This window comes from Anoplopoma fimbria, chromosome 2 (genome assembly GCF_027596085.1).
Source record: "Anoplopoma fimbria isolate UVic2021 breed Golden Eagle Sablefish chromosome 2, Afim_UVic_2022, whole genome shotgun sequence".
NCBI classification, from domain to species: Eukaryota; Metazoa; Chordata; class Actinopteri; order Perciformes; family Anoplopomatidae; genus Anoplopoma; species Anoplopoma fimbria.
The window spans coordinates 24379445-24386570 of record NC_072450.1 but is presented as its reverse complement, the minus strand read 5'-3'; positions in this window follow the sequence as shown (position 1 = coordinate 24386570).

Sequence of the window (7126 nt, the reverse complement as noted above, 5' to 3'; positions counted from 1 at the left end):
CAATGCATCAAAGAAGGATGAATATATTTAAAGTTTTAATGGGATTTGAAAGTTTTATATTATGCAGAATGTATGAGAGATCTAAACAATTTTGAAGTTTGAATAGATAAGTAATAACAGGCATGTTCTTACTGAGCTGAAGATGTTAGTTTGAATTACTTTTCTACATTGAAAAATGTAGGATGGGAGTTAAGAATCAAAATATGCTTCTAGCATTCACACCAATAATGTCAATGACTAAAAGCTTAATACACTTATTTGTTTATTCATTCACAATATATTTACACAGCATAACAATCTGAAATACAACAATTCATATGGCTCAATTAATTAAATTCTGAATCAATCAGAAAAATACTGTTTTAAGAAAGAAATAGCTAGTTGTAAAGACAGCTCATATGTTTATTATGTAACCATTCAAGTTCTTATTATGTGTTGTTAGCCAGATTCATGGGTCCAAGGGTTCTTTGGGTTGTAGAGACCACAGTCTGATGATGATGATGCACACTAGTTCTACTTCATTCTTCCTGACCGCCAGATGGCGGTGCTTTAGCACTGGATATCTCGCATATGCGCAGGTCGAGTAATTATACCGACAAAGTCACCTGTGACCATGCGATGACGTAGGGCGCACGCCCCAGTATAAAACCCTGACGTCATCACGCAATCTGTTCCTTCTATCTTCTCGTGGTTGAAGAAACTAAAAGCAGGTCAACTTGGCTTGTCGCTTGTAGCTTCGTAACTCGAGGGTTGGTGCTTTGTTTATTCGTCCACCAGAGGCTGCGGCAAGCTGCGAAGGACTTCAAGCTTTATTATCCACTTTTCTTCGGACGGACAGCGGTGATCCCGCCATTACGGCCTGTACTGAGCGCCTGCTAGACGGGCAAGTAGCGCCAAGCTCATTGCCGAATTTAAACAGGAGTATTTTGCCTCCTGCTGTGCCGTTTGCCCTCTGCTCTCGGAGAGACACAGCTACGGCGGTGAGTACATCGTTAGTTGGTAGGTTAATGATGTAACCTGGCCACACTTGTTAAGATAAGCAGTCGTTTAATGTAAAGCTGCAATATCATAGCTTCTGTTTAGAAACGTTTGAGGAACTATCCTTTCTCAGTGTCTTGAATCGTATACATTCGGGAATTCGTATTGATTTCAAACTTGATTTCTATAAAGATACTGTTTTTGCGTTACTCACCTAGACATGTTGAACTCGCATGTCTGTAACAACTGTTTGGCCTCCCTCCACACTGAGGACGGCCATGATCAGTGCCCGGCCTGTCTGGGTATCGACCACCTCAGGGTGGGCGTATCCGACGACCCTTGTTTGAACTGTAGTTTTATGCCACTGTCAGTGAGAATGGCTAGACTTGCAGAGATAAGCGGTAACACTGGGCTTGCGTCTGCTAGTATGGCTGCAGACCCAACAACATCAAAAAGGCTCAGGGCAGTCTCACATGGGCCACCAGGAAAAGTAAGAAAGGTTGATGCTTTGGCTTGCAAGGTAGACAGTCTTTCATCAGAGTTTGCTCAGATTAAAGAGCTTCTGCTCAATCTCCAGCCTGATAATAGGGGGCTAGCTCCCAGTGGTTTGTTTACAGATGAGGGGCAGAACGATGATAGAGATACAACCTCCAGGGCATCTGAGGTTTTTTCTCAGGGGTCTGATGGGGGCTCTTTACATGGATCAGAGGCTGGCCATGCCACAATGATGCCAGCTATTCGGATGGCTTTAGCACGCTTGGGAGTGGATGAAGCTCCTGTAGCAGCGGCTCCTTCCAGTGCTTTTTTCAGGCAGATGCATCAGCCCTCTGCCTTTTCAGTACCTCCTTCTAAGCCCTATATTGAAGAGCTGGTTAGACCCAAAATTGTTCTCCCATCACACTAGTGATTGCAGGAACCTGGCTGCTATGCAGGACCCAGGAAGCCATGGCTTAGATCGTATGGCCCCAATCGAAAGTTTCACCAGATGAGGCTCTCAGACCTGATGCGCGCTGCCCCCGCCCTCAGTGTCGACTGACTGATGATCTCCTTGCTAAGAGTTATAATATAGCAGCACGCATGGGACGTATTGGTAATTCATTCTCTCACCTTATCCTGGCTCTGTCCCAGAGCCTCCAGGAATCTGGTGTCGACTCCTCTGCCCAGACCCTAAGTGATGCCTCCCTTCAGGCTTTTGCTTTCATGTCTAGGGAGCTTGGAAGGTTGATGTCAACAGTGACGTTGGCACGCCGCCAGGTCTGGCTAGCGCAGTCCCCTTTGTCGGAGGGCTGTCGTCGCACCCTTCATTCACTTCCAGTGGTTCCAGGTCAGATGTTTGGGCCAGCCTCAGCAGGCACTAGAGCGCAGTGTGCAGGCAGAACAAGCCAGGCAGTGGTGTGCAGGCCTGCAACGGAGCACGGTTCCAAGTCCGAGGCAAAGGGATCTTTTGCCACCTCATCCCAGCCATTCTTATCCAACTACTCCAATGAGCAGCGCAGCCGGGCTTCTTCCCGGCCGGCCTTTCAGATGCCAAGAGCACCAGCCCCTCGGGGTCGTCCCCCAAAGGCCTTAGGGGCCGGGGGGGTCAGACCTGATTTTCGAGGGGCCGGTGTCGGACGCTTCTCTCAGCAGCACCTCAGCTACTGGGAGAGGGAGACCACAGACCCTTGGGTGGTGTCCACACTCTCCAAGGGATACACACTGCAGTTCCGATGCCGGCCACCCACTTTCTGTGGGGTCAGAATGACTGTGGTCAGAGATCCCAAAAAACACCTTGCCCTCAGGCAGGAAATTATCGCACTGTTAGAAAAGACGCAATCGAGCCTGTAGAGTGGCATACACGGCTCGGTGGGTTCTACTCAGTGTATTTTTTAATTCCGAAGAAGGATGGCGGGTTCCGCCCAATCCTAGACTTGAGAAAAAGTTTTTAAAGGTTCTGTCATTTCGAATGTTACGACTGGCAGATGATCTCCAGTCAGTGGCGCAGGGGACCTGGTTTGTGTCAATAGACCTCAAGGATGCCTATTTCCACGTGCCTATTGCACCTCACCACAGGCAGTTCCTGAGGTTTGCCTTCCAAGGACAGGTTTACCAGTTGATGCCATTCGGTCTCTCACTCTCCTACCAAATCCATCTTTCCTGCCAAAGAGGGGGCCTCCCTCACAGGTAAACCAAGCCATCAACTTGGCTGCATTCAGTCCACTGGCTTCATCTGACTGGGCAGAGGAACCGTCAGAGCTACTGTGCCCAGTGCGGGCACTCAAGACATATGTGGAAGTCACTAGCAGCTTACGCAAGACTGACAACCTTTTTATTTGCGGGTTGAACCCCTGTCAAAACAAAGGCTCTCTAATTGTGGATTGTGATGTGATTCTCCACGCTTATAGGTCACAGGGCCTACCTGCCCCTAGTCATGTGAAGTGTCACTCTACTCGGAGTGTGTCCACATCCTGGGCAGCCTTGAAGGGGGTCTCTCTGCAAGAGATCTGTGGCAGCGGCAGTCCTGTCAACGGCTTCCCTTCCTTAATGCGGTAAGCATTCCTCGTGACTTTGTGGGTATAATTCATCCAGTGCTAAAGCACCGCCATCTGGCGGTCAGGAAGAATGAAATAGAACGAATGTAACTACGGTTCTATGAATTCTGGATGACCGCCAGAGCTTGTCTGTCACTCGGAATCTGGGCGAGAAGATTCTGAAGGAACAGATTGCGTGATGACATGAGGGTTTTATACTGGGGCGTGCGCCCTACGTCATCGCATGGTCACAGGTGACTTTGTTGGTATAATTACGCGACCTGCACATATGCGAGATGGAGATATCCAGTGCTAAAGCTCTGGCGGTCATCCAGAATTCATAGAACCGTAGTTACATTCGTAACTCTCGTTCTACTTCACACACACCTCAGCCTGCAGAGGTCGTCGTTGTCCTCAGTAAACATTTCTTCCAGCTGTAGGGGGAGAGCCGATGGGAGGCCGGGCAGGCACATTTATAGCCACCTTTTTGGTTCACACACAGGTGGGAACACCCTCCGTTCCTCCGGCTGCACTCATTGATGTCTGGAGGAGAGCGAGAGAAATAAAAGAGGAGTATGTGTTGTGATCATATTTGCACATAAACTTTCTCATTTATAGCTATTTCAGTCATTACGAGTGTGTGCGTGACCCCGCTGACCTTTGCAGCGTTGGCCATCTCTGTGCAGTGTGTATCCTCTGGGGCAGATGCAGCGGTGAGAGCCTGGGAGGTTGACGCACTGCCACTCACACGTTTCCTCCTGGCACTCATTAACATCTATATGTGGACGCGCAGAAATATATAGACGATTTCTTTGGCGAAATATAGGGACATACTCAGCTTTAATGTTATTGCTTACCTGCACACACCTCCCTAAGAGCTTGTGCAGTTGTATTGTTAGGTGCTGTTGCAGTGGGTTGCTTCCTGTACCCAGGTGGACACTCTGCGATGCAGCTGTGCCCGTTTCCGGCTAAGATGTAACCAAACGAGCAGGAGCATCGGTAGGATCCTGGTGAGTTGTGGCACTGCTCCGCACATAGCCCGAGCCCCTGATTAACAGCACACTCATCGATATCTGGATAAGAGTAAGACCTGAGATGACAACCTTTTCTATTTTATTTTATTGTCAAATATCAATATTATCAAAACTGTAAAAGCATGGGGACAAAGTTGCACTAACAGAAAACAGTTCTCTGTGTTGGCAATGCTTGGTGCTGCTTTTTTAGTAACTTCCCATTGAAGCAGATTGTGTGCTGTACAAGTGCTGACCACTTTTTATAAAAGAAAAGTAAAATACCTAATAGTAAGTCTAATAAAATAAACCTGAATTGTTACATCTGCCCCTCGGACATCTTCCATGCCTGCTTCCCTAACCTGAAGCCGGTCCCTGAGTGTCTCCCTCACTCTCTATTGTGTGTGAAGGTGTGATTTCTTCAGTGTAGACAGGTGTACTGAAGACAGAGCAGAGCTTCACCAGCTGCAACACATGCCTTAATCAAGTATTTTACAAAGACTCTGCCACATTCACCTTGCCAGATTGTAGTTCTTGCTCAGTCAGCCCTCGTTTTAAGTTTCTTGTTGGACATTTGCTCGTCGCCTGTTTTTTCTTTCCCCGCAGTTACGTCTGCTCTGCTCTGGCCCTCGTCTCTAGTTCGCCTGCTCTGGTTTCCCTTTGGAAAAATATCCTCACTTTTTAAAAATGTCCTCACTTTCTTAAAATATCCTCACTTTGGTAAAATATCCTAACTTTGGTAAAATGTCCTCACTTTTGAAAAATATACCCTCACTTTTGAAAAATATCTCCCCGACCCAAACTTAACCATTTCTTAAACTCTTCTTTCTTAAATAAAGCACTTCACGTCATTCCTGCCTCCTCACATGTGACTGCACTTGGGTTCATGTGTTCTGCAGTAACATAAATGTTTTCATTTATAAAATTAAAATTTCAGTTTTGCTGCATGTGCAAAATCATTTGCTTTGTCAAAATGGGATTTTGAATGCCTCACTTCATATTTCTTACCCACATCAAGTTTTAAGGGGGATACAACCAACTTTGGATACAACGCTCCACCTGTTTTAGGTCGGTAACTGGAGTTTAAAATTTGAGTTATGTGCCATGGAGACTATAAAACGAGACTTAGAGTCTACAGCTGTGTTAACGGCTCTGTGAGGCTTGTCTCAAACTGTCTCGGCGAGTTTTACAAAAAGGGAGTCCAAACATAATGTATTAAACTAAGGTTAACTCAAATGAACAACGGAGTGTGTAGATGCTGTGGTGTTGTTGAGGTGGCAAAACTAAAAGTAGGTGATGGAGGATGGATGTTGGCCGTAGTAAGGGAGAAAGACTGTGAGCACATGGAGAGGCCCAGGTGAGCTTAATCAAGCTGACAACCTTCCCGTGTCAGACAGCTGCCTGCTGCGGTTGGACAGGACACAGCAGTGCTAGTTGTAGCATTACAATACTAACATGATTGATATCCTCACTTTGGAAAAATATCCTCACTTTTGAAAAATACCTTCAATTTCAAAAAATATCCTCACTTTTGAAAAATATCTCCCCGACCCAAACTTAACCATTTCTTAAACTCTTCTTTCTTAAATAAAGCACTTCACGTCATTCCTGCCTCCTCACATGTGACTGCACTTGGGTTCATGTGCAGTAACATAAACGTTTGTCATGTTAAAATTAAATGTTCAGTTTTGCTGCATGTGCAAAATCATTTGCTTTGTCAAAATGGGATTTTGAATGCCTCACTTCATATTTCTTACCCACATCAAGTTTTAAGGGGGATACAACCAACTTTGGATACAACGCTCCACCTGTTTTAGGTCGGTAACTGGAGTTTAAAATTTGAGTTATGTGCCATGGAGACTATAAAACGAGACTTAGAGTCTACAGCTGTGTTAACGGCTCTGTGAGGCTTGTCTCAAACTGTCTCGGCAAGTTTTACAAAAAGGGAGTCCAAACATAATGTATTAAACTAAGGTTAACTCAAATGAACAACGGAGTGTGTAGATGCTGTGGTGTTGTTGAGGTGGCAAAACTAAAAGTAGGTGATGCAGGATGGATGTTGGCCGTAGTAAGGGAGAAAGACTGTGAGCACATGGAGAGGCCCAGGTGAGCTTAATCAAGCTGACGACCTTCCCGTGTCAGACAGCTGCCTGCTGCGGTTGGACAGGACACAGCAGTGCTAGTTGTAGCATTACAATACTAACATGATTGCTTAAAACTGGTACGTTACATGCTAATTAGCAAATGCTATAGCACACTTTTAGTTTAGTGTAGCATTAAACAGTAAATATGGTCATAATATTTTCTAACTGAGAATGATGGGAATAAGGTTAATTGTTCAGGTATTTGGTAATAAGCAAAATTGAATCTAGTGCCATCATTTGGTCAAGAATGAACAGTCACAGTAAAGTTAAGCGATTGACCCCTGACCTTGGCAGTGGCTGTCTGCGGTCAGAAGGCTGTAGCCATGAGGACACTGGCAGTGGAAGCTCCCCGGAGTGTTAACGCAGCCAAACAGGCAGCCTGTTACAGCTGCAGGCAGCAGGCACTCATCCACATCTGGAAAGATGGAGAGCTTTGTTCATAGATGTGGAAGGCATAAACAGACGTAAAATGTATAAATACACA